Source organism: Microcaecilia unicolor, chromosome 3, assembly GCF_901765095.1.
Source record: "Microcaecilia unicolor chromosome 3, aMicUni1.1, whole genome shotgun sequence".
Classification (NCBI taxonomy): domain Eukaryota; kingdom Metazoa; phylum Chordata; class Amphibia; order Gymnophiona; family Siphonopidae; genus Microcaecilia; species Microcaecilia unicolor.
Window position 1 is genome coordinate 220,285,819 of NC_044033.1, and position 14,291 is coordinate 220,300,109.

Below are 14,291 nucleotides of genomic sequence, written 5' to 3' on the forward strand. Positions count from 1 at the left end.
GACTGGGAGGGGTGAGGAGCAGAGGGAAGGAGCAACAGATGGATGGCACTGCGAGGGGTGGGGAGCAGAGGGAAGCCTACTGGAAAGAAGACACTGAATAAAACAGAAGACACTGGGACCAAAGCGAATAGAAAAACTAAATGATCAGACAACAAAGGTAGATAAAAGTATTTTATTCATAATTTATTAATTGAAATGTGTCAGCTTTTTGAAATGTGCATCTGTGATATTTTGCCTGTAAATTCAATTCCTTCCTCCACATTAGCATATTCATTTGCATATGTATATATGCAAATGATATGCTAATATGCTCCGCCCATTCTTTGCCCCCCCCAAATGAAACAAACTACGCCTATGCCTCGCCCCTCTGGTTCTAGAAAGATCTGGGTCCAGAAGTCTCTTCTCACTCCCCCAGCTATCTCTCTGGAGCTCCCTCTACTGGCCCATACATGCCAATACTCAGCTCGACCCCTGGAGCTCCCTCTAGTGACCAGAATGGGCATTTTTCCAATTTCAGTGGAAGAGCGCCCTCTGGCGGCCACCTCATGTAAGGGCAGGCACTGTGATTATCACAGCCCCCTGCTCTCCACCTATTTCCAGACCCCCCCTCCCCTGCCATCCACCCATGTCCAGCGACCCTCCTGTGCCCCTGCCCTCAACCTATGTCCAGAAACCCCCTCCCCTGCAATCCACCCATGTCCAGCGACCCTCCTGTGCCCCCTGCCCTCAACCCATGTCCAGAAACCCCCTCCCCTGCCATCCACCCATGTCCAGTGACCCTCCTGTGCCCCCTGCCCTCCCCTGCCATCCACCTATGTCCAGAAGCCCCCCTCCCCTGCCATCCACCCATGTCCAGCGACCCTCCTGTGCCCCTGCCCTCAACCTATGTCCAGAAACCCCCTCCCCTGCCATCCACCCATGTCCAGTGACCCTCCTGTGCCCCCTGTCCTCCCCTGCCATCCACCTATGTCCAGAAGCCCCCCTCCCCTGTCATCCACCCATGTCCAGCGACCCTCCTGTGCCCCTGCCCTCAACCTATGTCCAGAAACCCCCTCCCCTGCCATCCACCCATGTCCAGCGACCCTCCTGTGCCCCCTGCCCTCCACTGCCATCCACCTATTTCCAGACCCCCCTTGCTATCCCCCATGTCCAGCGACCCTCCTGTGCCCCCTGCCCTCCACCCATGTCCAGCGACGCGACTCTCCTCGTTCCCCTGCTCCCCCTCCCTCCAGCCACCTGAGCCCCCCTCCCCGACCCGCCAAACGACCCTCGTCTACCACCCGACCCGCCCGCACCTCACCTGACCCAGCATTTAAAAAAAAGCTACAAGCGGCAGTGCCTCCTCGCGTCTGTGAAAGAAGAAAAGTCGCTTCGTCCATTGGCCGGCCTTCCCTCATGTCCCGCCCTTGCGGAAGTTACATCAGAGGGCGGGACATGAGGGTAGGCCGGCCAATGGACGAAGCGACTTTTCTTCTTTCACAGACGCGAGGAGGCACTGCCGCTTGTAGCTTTTCAAAAAAATGCTGGGTCAGGTGAGGTGCCGGCGGGTCGGGTGGTAGACGAGGGTCGTTTGGCGGATCGGGGAGGGGGGGCTCAGATGGGGGAGGGGCTCAGACGGCTGGAGGGAGGTGGAGCAGGGGAACGAGGACTGGAGAGTCGCGTCGCTGGACATGGAGGGCAGGCGAGCAGTGGCGGTGGTAGGAGAGGCGAGGCAGACTTGAGGCGGGCCGCGCGGGGCCCCCTTAGGCGCGGGGCCCTATGTGGCCACCTCGGTCGCCTCTGCCTAAGACTGGCCCTGTCTACCCCCCTCCCTCAGCAATATTTAGTCACACTTTTCAGTGAGCTTTCAGAAGCCAAAACCTCCTGCCTCAGGTCAGTATAATGCTGTTACGGTATCCTCTCCTGACTTAAGGAAGGAAGTATTGGTCTCTGAAACTTTATTAACACAGTTACCATATTACTTTATCCTAAATTAAAAATAAAATTATTTTCTTTACCTTTGTTGTATGGCCATTTACTTTTTCTCATTGTGTTGCTTCCACTCTCTAGATTCTGCTTTCCTTCGTCTTTCTCTTGCTATGGTTTCCTGTCCATTCATCACCTATGGCTTTTCATCTTTTCCTCACCCTTGTTCGCCACATGCCCCTTCCTCTTATTCTCCAGTCTTTCCCTACTCTGTCCTCTCCCTCTTTCAATCCAGCAGCTCCCCTCTTTCTCTCCCCATCCTTCCAGTGTCTCCCCTCTTTCTTTTGCATCCAGCGTCTCCTTTTCTCCCTACCCTTCCATCCAGTGTCTTCCCTCTTTCTCTCCTTATCCTTCCACTCATCTACCCTCTCTCTCTCCTGATCCTTCCATCTAGTGTCTCTATCTCCCCTCTCCTTCTATCCAGTGTCTATCTCTCTACCCTTTTCTGTTCAGTCTCCTCCCTCTCTCCACATCCTTCTAGTTTCTCCCCTTTCTCTCTGCATCCTTTCATCCATCTCCCCTTTTTCTCTCCCTATCCTCCCATGTCCAGCAGCTCTCTTCCCTCTAGTCCCTTCTTCCTCTTCCTTCCTTGTCCAGCAGCTCTCCAGCCCCTTCCTCCTCTCCCTCCCATGTCCAGCAGCTCTCTCCCTTCCATCCAATCCCCTCCTCCTCTCCATCCCATGTCCAGCAGCTCTCTCCCGTCCCTCTAATCCCTTCTTCCTCTTCCTCCCTTGTCCAGCAGCTCCAGCCCCGTCATCCTCTCCCTCCCATGTCCCAGCAGCTCTCCCTTCCCGTCAGTCCCTCCCATGTCCCAGCAGATCTCCCTTCCCGTCAGTCCCTTCTTCCTCTCTCCCTCCCATGTCCAGTAGCTCTCTCCCATCCAATCCCCTCCTCCTCTCCATCCCATGTCCAGCAGCTCTCTCCCTTCCCTCTAGTCCCTTCTTCCTCTCCCTCCCATGTCCAGTAGCTCTCTCCCTTCCCTCAAGTCCCTTCCTCCTCTCTCCCTCCCATGTCCCAGCAGCTCAGCCATTTTCCCTCCAGGCCCGCCCATCCACAACCTTCGCGTGCTGTCGCTGCCCTTTTGTCCTGCGGAGGCAGTGTTCAGCGTTTCCTTCCTGCCCTGTCTTTTCCCCAAGCTCCGCTGCATCGTCCCTGCAAGTGGAATCCTTCTCTATTTTGGCCGTCGCGCTGCGCTGCCGTTCACACAGGCAGCTTCACTCTCCCCCACCACGTTCATCCGGCCCTAACAGGAAGTGCATCAGAAAGGGCCAGAATGGACGCGGCAGGGAGGAGCGAAGCTGCCTGTGTGAACGGCAGCGCTGTGCGACGGCCGAAAAGGAGAAGGATTCCACTTGCAGGGACGATGCAGCAGAGCTTGGGGAAAAGACAGGGCAGGAAGGAAACACTGAACGCTGCCTCCGCGGGACAAAAAGGCAGCGACAGCATGCGAAGGATGGGCGGGCCTGGAGGGAAAATGGGTGGGCCTGGGCCCGTCCAGGCCCACCCGTGGCTATGCCCATGGTTGCCGCTGACCTGCTACCACCCCCTATTTTTTAGCATCTTGAAAAAAAGCTATCCAGAAATTCAATGCTGAAGGCCTGACTTGGTCTAGCATTGAATTTATGGATTTAATGTAACAGGGGGTTAAAAACGGGAAGAAAAATTAAAAATTACTTACCTGGGGTCCTATGTGGGGCTTGGGGTCATCTTCAGGGTGTTGGGATGAGGTTGCTGGTGGTACATGCGCTGTGGAGGATAGCGCTAATTATTTTATTTTTCTTTTACAAGGGGAAGCGCTGGAGGAGCATTTCAGTGCCGTTTTGGGCGGTTTTTGGGTGAGATGGCTGGTTTTAGGGGGCCCCTGTAAGGCCGGTTCTAGAGGAAGGTGGTCAGTCGAAGTCCGGGACGCTCTGGCGTTCCCGGTGAAGAAAGGAAGAGGAGAGCAAGTTTGGGACTGTTTCGGCCAGTGGGAAGAAGCGCTGTCGCTTCCGTGGCTCGGGGTTGTTGGGGAATGTCCCCGGGCCTTGCAAAGTGAATCAGGCGCTCCCATGGTTGTTGGACCCGTGTTTGGGTTGATTTAGGCTGTTGGTAGCCTTCCGGGAGTGCTGGGCATCCTTGCGGGGCGGTGGGGAGAGCGAGAGGCAGTGGCGTGTGTCCGGGGATATTAGAGCACGTCCCCGGACAGAGTGAGCTACTCGGGCCTGTTTTTGGGCGGTTCTGCCTGTGGGCTGGATGAGGCGCAAAGGTTAGCAAAGAGAAGATGGCCGATGAAGAAGAAACATGCGGGCGGGCTCCCGACGGGGGCGCGTCAAATACACGAATCGGCAACGCGCATTTGCGAAAAAGCTCCGTGTAGGCCGAAGCCTGGGGCTAAATTTTGGGCCCAGGCACGGAAGTTTTTTTGTTTTGGCTCCGTTTTGGAAACCGGAGGACCGGGACCGGAACCAGCGGGGGTCTTCGCTTAAGGGAAAATTCAGCTTTCAGATGGGGGGTCGCATGACCCGAAATTTTAATTAATTTAATTTTAAATTGCAGAAATTGCGTTTTTTATTTTTAAAAAATCAGGGTTTTAAGTTATTTAAATTTGTTTTTTGGATTTGTGGTCGGGGAATTTTTTAGAATTTTTCTGCCGGATTGAATTTTAAAATTTTAATATTTTTAGGGGGGGTTTGAAGGGGGGGGGTTGAGTTTAGGTGGTTGTTAAAGGGTTAAATTGTTAAATTCGATGGGGTAGGTTTAAAGGGAGAAGTTTGAATTTTTGGGATATTTTTAAAATTATTTTGGGATTTTTATAGGGGTTTCCGAGAGGGATTTAGTGGGACGGGTGGAAAATTTGGGTATTTTTAAATTTGGAAAATATAGGTTAATAGGGAAAGGAAAGTTTTATTATTTTGAAAATTTGGGGGTATTGAAGTTTAGGTTTGAGGGTGTTTTTGTTACATTTTTTAGTTGTTCCATTATTTCCTATGGGGAATAATGGAAAAAATGGAGATTTTGCACTGCTGGTCAAGATTCTGCCGGTCAGCAGTGAAACTTAGAATTTTGAGGGCAGCAGATGATTGGCTGAGGGGTTCCCAGAATCCAGCCGAAAGCTCCGTATCCTTGGATACGGAGTCGCTGGCGATTAGGAGAAGGAGTTGGGATCTGGTGATGAGAGGTTGTGTTTTGGTGTGGCTGGTGGTGATAGGTGGTTAAAGGGTGAGTGGTTCAGGGCAAGGTTGGAAAAGTGAATAATTTGGCTGAAAGAAGTGAGTTAGGAGTGAGTTGGTGAAGAAGGGTGGATAAATGCTGGTTGTGTAAAATTGGTATATATAGAGTTAAGTGTGATCATTGGGATTACTGAGGGGGGGGAGTGATTGTTGGGTGTTGAATGGGTTCCTGTTTGTCACCTGATCACTCCTTTTTTAGTCTAGGGTTCATAAAAATAAGGTTAGGTTTTTTTAAACTAGGGAATTATATTTATATTTGTTTTAAGGTTAAATATTTCCAACGTTTTGATAGAGTTAAAAAGTAATGTCATTTAGTGGGAGTCCTTGAAAGGGAGAGAGGGTATTGCTTCCTTTTTGGTTGTTAAGGGTGAGGTTCAGGACAAAGACAAGCCGGAGAAGTGGAACAACTGAGAACACGGGCCCCCACGCAAGAAAGACCAGCGACTTACTAAAAGAAGCGTAAGAGAGAGACTGCATTGTAGCACACTAAAGACTGGGACATTTGAAAGAGGAAAGGGAGAGGGTAAAATAAAAGGAAGGGAGTAGTACTTACCTGGATCCAGGAAGGTGGGGGTGGAAATCCTGTAAGACACAAAGGACACACAAAGGATCAAAATCCTTATATACCCTGTTTCCCCGAAAGTAAGACATCCCCCGAAAATAAGACCTAGTAGAGGTTTTCCTGAATTGGTAGATATAAGGCCTCCCCCGAAAGTAAGACCTAGCAAATTTTTGTTTGAAAGCAGGGCCGCCGAGAGCCGGACAAGGCCGCCCCCGGGCTGCCCCCCCCCCCCCACCCGAGGTCGCCGGGCCCACCTCCACCCGCCCTCCGTCGCTCCTGGAACTAACCTTAAACGCCTCCTTTCACCTTCGCAGCAAGCAGCAGCAGGGCAGACCTCTCCTTCCTTCCGTGCCCCGCCCTCGCGGACATTACGTCAGGTGAGGGCGGGACACGGAAGGAAGGAGTGGCCTGCTCTGCTGCTGCTTGCTGCGAAGGTGAAAGGAGGCGTGTAAGGTTAGTCCGGGAGCGACAGAGGGCGGGCGGGCCAACCCTGATCCAACCCCGATGTTTCCCCCGAAAAATAAGACAGCCCCTGAAAATAAGACCTAGCACATTTTTGGGGGCAAAAATTAATATAAGACAGTGTCTTATTTTCGGGGAAACACGGTATATAATAAATTCCTGAAAAGAAATTTGGAGTGATAGGAAAGAATAAATACAAAAGTGGGTATACTTATCTGATTTTGGGTGACGTGGGAGAGTAACCTGTGGTAGAATAGAGAAAGAAAGTTGATCTCATAATTTACATTGCAAACTTTATACACTGTTTGATTTAAATTCCAGAATGTTAAATTAAATAAGTAATTAAATTTCTTCTCTTATGGTGTTGGTGTTTCTTGTTCTTGACACTGGGAAAATCTTGAAATTAGTTTAAATTCCTCTCCCGCTTCAGAAGTAGGAGAAGAGGTTAGTTTTTGTTGTCTCTACCTCACCCCTGGGTACTGAGTTCTGGTAAAGCTGCCACGACTACAAACATCTGGCAAACTGGGGCTCACTTTTTCTCTTATATTGCACCCAAGCAGGAGGGACAGACCAACATTAACACTGGTGGCAGTCAGCAAAATGATGGTCATAGCTGGTTTTATGTCAGCCCTGATATCCTACCAGATAGTTCAAATGCATCTCTAGTGCTATGGACATCATGATGTGAAAAAATGTTTTTAGATCCATGTGAAGAATGTGGTGAAAGTGGAGAACCTTCGGGTACCCCACAGGAGGCAGACCATGGAGCAGATGTGGCTGAATTCATCTCAAATGATTATATATATGTGATAAGACTTGGCCTGAGGCTTTGATTTGTTTACAAAATGTGATCAAAGTATGATCCATCTTTAACACTAGAGCAGATTGTATCATGGGTCACATTAAAAATTGTCTTGACTGAATAAAAACTCATGTTGCTTCTAAAAGCAGATGCATCAAAGATTCACATGAAAAAGGTCATATGTTGGATCTGGTATGTGCACACTATCCCTCTTTGTTGACTTTTTGTAACTGGGAACCAGTATTATGGTCAGACCATTACAGTTGTTCATTTACTTTGAATTATTTTTCTTCTAAATCAATTCAAACTCCTGTTCGTAAGACCGAAATGGATAGAAATAAAATAGACAAATTATTTGATTGGTCTTCAGTAATTCCATTTTTAGATATTTCTGAAACTAGTTTTGAAGTTTTATTTTTGACTTGAAATTCTATGACCTCATCAGTTATCGATCTTATTGCTCCTGAATATTGTAAACGGGCCCGCTGTTCCAGTATGTGGGGGAAGGAAGCCGCCTCCCCTGAATAGACAGATCTCCATAAATTGCCACCAGTGGATACTTTAAAATATTCTTTTATTTTTTAAGTTAATGACAAACACTTCAGTCCAGAGCCCTGGGTTAGGGCTTTCCCAGCAGGGCTGTTCTGCCTCTCTTAGTGTACATGCCAGCAAACACAAAGGCTCTGCCCCTTTCTTGAAGGGCTGCAACCGTCCTTTGAAAATCCCTCCTTTTCAAAGTCGGTAGCAAAATCAGTACTTGCCTCCAAGCAGGGTTTCCCCCTCCGGCCCAAACAATTCTTTCAGGTTCCACATAGTCCTTCCAAAATAATCAGGGTGTAGCTTGGGGGAACCAGGCTTGTAACTCTTCAAGCAACCTCCCCCAACAGTCAGGGTTTCCCCACTGCAAACAGGTCTAACCCAAAAGAGAACAGACTTCTCTCTTTAAGCAGGTTTCAGTCAAAACAACCTTATAGTGAGAGTTTCAAATTACTACATAATTCCCAACATGAGATTAGACCCCTTCATAGTACTAAGACTTTGCTATTATCACTGATCTCTGAGGTGAAGAAGGTTCTCTGTTGAGGCAGTAATATTTTGCTTCTACAATTTGACATCTCTGTAGCTTTCAACACAGTGAACCAGGCATTACTATCCATTTCATTTTGAGCATTTATTTACTGCTCAGACCTAAGTGGTTTAGAACTTCACTTTACATTTACTTTACAGACACTGGGTCTGCTCACAGACCAGGTAGTACATTGTACTACTGTTGTACCTGGAGCAATGGAGGGCTAAGTGACTTTCTCAGGGTCACGTAGAGCTGTAGAGGGAATTGAATGTGGTTCCCCTAGATCTCAACCCACTGCTGGACATCAGGTAGCAGCAGGAATCAAACCCAATTCCCCAGGTATGCAACCTGCTACACTAACCATTAGGCCACTTCTCCACTCCTAGTGTCTGATTTTGGTGTGGTAGATTTAGCTTTCACTTGGTTCAAATTATTTTTAACACAAAGACAATATATAGTATTAAATGAGGGTTCTTTTTCAGCTCCTTGGTCTTCACCTTGTGGTGTGTCTCAGGGCTCTCCCATTTCTCCTCTATTGTACAATCTTTACATGAGCACATTGGGAAGATTATCTTTTGGTCCTGATGCAAGGTTGTGGTCCTACGCTGATGACATTTTCCATTTAGTTCCAGTAGATTCAGTTGTTGACGGCTTTTACTCAAAGATAAACATTTATATTAAAAATATTGTAGCCTGGTCTAGAAATATGCGACTTAAATTAAATAAGGATAAAACAAAGATTCTTTGGTTTGCTATGGATTTTTATTGTTCTAGAAAATGGGCATTCTCATAGGGTGGATCAGGAGTCCAGATTCTTAGGTATGACTCTTGACTCCTCATTTTTGATGGACTCACAGATAAAAATGTAGTATGTAAAGCATATTTTAAACTTAAACAATTACGACTATTATGGTCATATTTTTTAAATGATCATTTCAGAGTAATTGCTCAACTGTAAGTCCTAACACTGATCGATTATGGTAATTCTGCTGCAGTTCTCGGTATGAGAGAGTCTGTTCTCTACTGGCTAAGATGCATTGGTTGCTGGTTCAGGCTAGAATTTATTTCAAAGTTTTATGTTTGTTTTTTTGGTTTCTAAATCTTTATACGGTGCTTGTTCAGTAGATCTTTTGGATACTTTCAAGATGCTAAAAAATAGGGGGTGGTAGCAGGTCAGCGGCAGCACTGTGGTGGTGGGGGTGATGGGCAGTGGCTGGAGGCCCTCCGATAACCCTTACTGCCAGGGGCCCTGATCACTGTTAGTCCGCCACTGCCCTTACCCCTTTCCAAACTCCACCCATCTCTCCTGTAATCTCTTACTGCTGCTGTCATGATATTTGGGACAATACAATATAATGAGCCCACTTTGGCCAACACCATTGTCTCCCACAAGATGTAATGAGGAAATCACCGTTTTCATTTTGTGAAAAAAGGGAGATGGTATTACTCTCTATTCCCCTTTCAATCTGAGACTCAGTCATAGCAGTTTTAGATGTTTTTCAGACTATGGCATCAAATACTGGCACAGCCCCCTCCTGCTCCCCCATGTCTTTCCAGTATAACAACATACTAATTCTGATGACTACAGGGTTGGAGGAGAAGGGCAAAATACACCTATTGCCAATTCTTGATCCAGCTCAGCTGGCACAAAAATCTTTACTAAAAACTTTGTGTCTGAAATTTAACTTCAGTCTTCTACCTCTAATTGTTCTTGGTTTTCTCTCTGTCCTCACATTCCTTCTTTTAAGGATTCTCTTTCAGTCTTCTTCCCATGCCATCATAATTTCTTTCTTCTTCATGTATATTTGAATCTCCATGGTTTCTCTCATCTCACTTTCTTCAATTCTCACTCCCTCCTTCACTTCTCATCCTTTTCTCCCTTTCATGTCTGTTCTCTCCACCACCCTTTCCCTCAGCCACTCTTTTCCTAGTCGCACACCGGTACTCTCAGAGATTCCAAGGGAGTCCCATCCCAATACTGGAGATTTACCATCGCAATGTTGAAGATTGAAGCCAATGAGTGAGATTCTTCTCACGGGCCCCAGCCATGTCTAAAATTAGTTCTGGCAGATGCATATTCGAAAAACTGACATATTCCAATCAATAAATAGAAAATAAAATTCTTTTTTCTACCTTTGCTGTCTGGTCATTTTATTTTTCTTATTGTTTTGGGTCTAGGCTCTGGTTTCTGCTTTCCACTTTCTTCTCTTAACTGTCTTGCCAGTCTCCTCATCCATTTGGCACTTCCTTTCTCTCCATGTCCACCATCCATCTTCTTTCTGAATCTCTATCTATCTGACCCAGCATCACACCTGTCTTCCCACCAGGTTGACCATCTCCCAGCTCTGTGTCTCTATTCTTGCTCTGTCAAACAAAACTCTTCTGTGCCCCTAGTTCTCCCCCCCCCCCCCCCCCAAATGCCAGCATCTCTCTCTCTCTTTCTTTTTTAATTATTTTATTTATCATTTTACTTAATTACATTCACATTTATCACATAAATGTAAGGAAATACAGAAATTAATATAAAAAGGAAAACATTTTCTCTAAACAATATATATTTACATAATTGTCCACAATTGGAAGATCCAAGATCAGGAAAACAATCTTAAAGAAAATAAGAAAAACTCAAAACGGTTAATCTTACACATTTTCTGAGGGAGGAAGGTTAATCGGTTATTGCAGCCGGTACAGTGGTAACTGAAGGAAGTTGCTGCAGAGGACTCTTCATCTGTTTCCACAAACTCTTATAATTTCTTAGGTTCAAACAAATAAGTAATAAGGAAATAAAACACTTACAAGGGAATCGCGCTAGGAAGGTCCCATCTAGGGCAATGATTCCTGGCTGAAAAGCCAAGACTTCACACCTCCCAGTCTGTGGTTCCCTTGATGTGTCAGGAAATATATTCATCTTTGAACCCAAAAAACTATCAACCATATATCGAAAATACAGTTTTAAAACGTTGTTCCTATCTAATCAAAGACGAAAGTCACTAATAGTATAACTCTATCTATAACTTCTGAATTTTCCAAAATGTCAATTAATTTGTCAATTAATTTCTGAAAGAAGATTTTAAAGGAAATATAATTTTAGTCACCAAAAGGTGGCTATCAGAAGGTATTAGCAAAGTATCAGAGAAATATTTCTTCAAGAATTCAGTAGCTAATATATAGGATATTATAGGTAAATTTATCATTCTCAAGTTATTTTCCCTTAATTGGTTCTCCAGAAATTCCAGTTTTTACAAGAAAAATAACTATTCTTCATTACCAAATTATCTAATTTTCATAGAGAAGCCATTTCCATAATCAAAGTCTCTTTTTATATCTTGGACTTCCACTTTGTTAGATAAGTATTAATATAAATTCTTTAACTCACATAGTGAAATTTTTAAACATTTGAAGAAGACAGTTATTCACATTCTGCTGCAGTTCCTATAGTATGTCCTTTATGACATTATTGGCTTCACCAAGTCCAATTTCTCCACAGAAATCGCTCCAGATATCTTTGAGGGGAAGAGCTCACTCTCCAACCCCCCAGTTGGTTTATTATCTGGAGTCGATGCTGCGCCAGGACCTCCTCGGGTCACATGAAAATCCTAACCCACTTCGGGTGTTTCCATTATTGACCTCCATAGCGAAGCATTACTATTTCTGGGTCTTGGAGGAGTCGTGCCAACAGAGGGACTCAAAGTCACTCTCTCCACTGAGATTCGGCAGTAAAGCCTTGCTGTTCCCCGAAGCAAGAACCGATATCCCCGACGTTATGACCCCGAATCTCTCCAAAATAGACTGAGAAGTGGTGGGAACCCCAGCCGTGTTCGAGGAGGACAGCACAACGGCTTTGCCTTTTCTCTTCCCCATTCTCTGGGGAGCGCGCCTTCTTCTTCAGGCATTCTGGTGTAAAACGGGAACTCAACTAGCGTACGTCCTCCCTCAACGCCATCTTGGATCCTCCAGGTTGGGACACTCTTTGTCTGGTTTCTCCTCAGAGGCCTGTCTGATATGGGTAACCCTACAGCATAGCCCTCTGAGTCATTGAAACACGGAAGCCCCTCCACCACTTGCAAGGTGGTGTCCCTTCGGAGGGGTCTCTCTCTCTTTCTCACTCTTTCTCTTCCTTCCCTCCTGTCTCTCCTGGCCAGCAACTCTCCCTCTGCAACCCCCCCCCCCTCAGTGGTCCAGCTAGTGTTTCTTTCTCTTCCCTCATTCCTACTCTGTATCCCCTGTGAAGGACTAGCACCTCCTTCCTTCTTTCCCTGCAGGTCCTGGCACGTCTCCTGTATTGCCCTCCTATTTCCATCTCTTTCCATCTCTTCCTCAACCTATTTATTAGATCTCTCTCTTCCCTACCTGACCTTCCTGTCCAGCACCTATCTCCCTCCTTGCCCCCCCCCCCTGATGCAGCACCTGTGTCACTCCTTGACCCCCCCCCCCCCCACACACACACACACACACAATGCAGTGTCTCTCTCCTTCAGGTGGTTCAGAGAGGGGCAACGGGAATGATATGGGGTTTGCACTGTGTGGCATTTGGGGAGAGACTTGGGGACCTTAGGATGTGTGCCCTAGAGGTGGTGAAAGATAGGGGTGATGTGGTGCAGATATTCAAATGTTTGAAAGGTATTAATCTACAAACCTTTTCCAGAGACAGGAGGTCAGTAGAACTGGGAGACATAGATTGAGGTTGCAGGGGAACTGACGTCGGGAGGTAAATTTAAATGAATAGGGTGGTGGATGCCTGGGGTACCCTTCTTCGGGAGGTGGTGGAGATGGGTTTGATATTAGAGTTCAGGAGAGTGTGGTATGGAGATAGGGGAGTCCTGTATGGAGAGAGAATACAATCAGACAAACTTGGCAGTATATGGGTGGCAACTCCAGTGGTTGGAAAGCAGAGCCAGTGCTGGGGAGACTTCTACAGTCTGTGTCCAATCATGGCTGGATGGATTTGGATGGGCGGCAGTGGGGTTTTGATGACAGTTTCAATAGTTGGAGAACAATGCCAGTGCTGAGCAGACTTCTACAGTCTGTGCCCAGAAAATGTTAAGGACAAATCAAGATCAAGTATACATATGTATTTTTACATCCTATCTTATGCTATGAGTTTTTCTTTTTTGGGCAGACTGGATGGACCATACAGGTCTTTATGTGTCGCCATCTACTGTGTGACTATGCAACAATTTCTTAAGATTGAAGTATACTATTGATCCTGATCTGTCTTGCAAGATATCATGGGGGTAATTCTTTAAAAGACACTTAAGTCTTTTCTTCATGTTCAATTGTGAAGTGCTGCATACGACTGGTAGCGCTATAGAAATGATTTATAGTAGTAGTAGTAGTAAGTTAGACACCGGGATTAAATGGGTAAACCATGAAGAAGATACAGACTTTGCAGAATACAGTTATCCTTGAATTTTGCCACTCACACAATTTTGATCATATCACTCCTTTGCTTAAAAGCCATCACTGGCTCCCAGTTGAATATCAACTAAAATTTAAAGATTTTGCTCCTCACATTTCTGGCTTTTCAGATGGGGTCTGTAAATAACCCCTCCCCCACTCCTGGATTCAAAAAGGATATCGCCTGAGCCGAGTGTTTCACCCAGCGCAGAAGAAGGGCACAAAAAAACTTATAAATCACAATTGGTTAATAAAAATTTACTTTATTCTAATATGGATTTAAATGAACACAATATATTTCACACCCCTTAATAACCTTAACATTTCATTTCTTTATTTCCTATAGGTTTCTCTATTCTCTATAAAGCTCCCCTTCCGTGTTACTTCCCATCAGATAAGTATCAGTTCAACTTCTTAATAAAAGTTAAATATGCATGCAAAATTATATTTTAATATGAGTCCCTTATATAGAGTTGATTCTTTGTTTCTTTTCTTCTTTTTCAGGTTCTGCGCCGGAGACTTCAAGGTAAGTACACTATTTTCCTTTATTCCAAAAAAAGTTTCAAAAGGATACTTTGATACACATCTCCTCTGCTGATTTTGTATCTTCTTATTATTCCAATCGTTGGGTACCATGGACTGTAGAGTTGAACCCTGGCCAGGGTACAGGAATCAGGGACTGAAGACACCTACTACTCTAAGCTATAAAAAAACAATAACCCTAAAACCTAACTAATTCACACAATTTTCAGGTGCTTGATGCTCACACTTTCTATCTAGCTTCCCAAAAAGAACATATAATTAATAATCCCTATTCTATTTCCC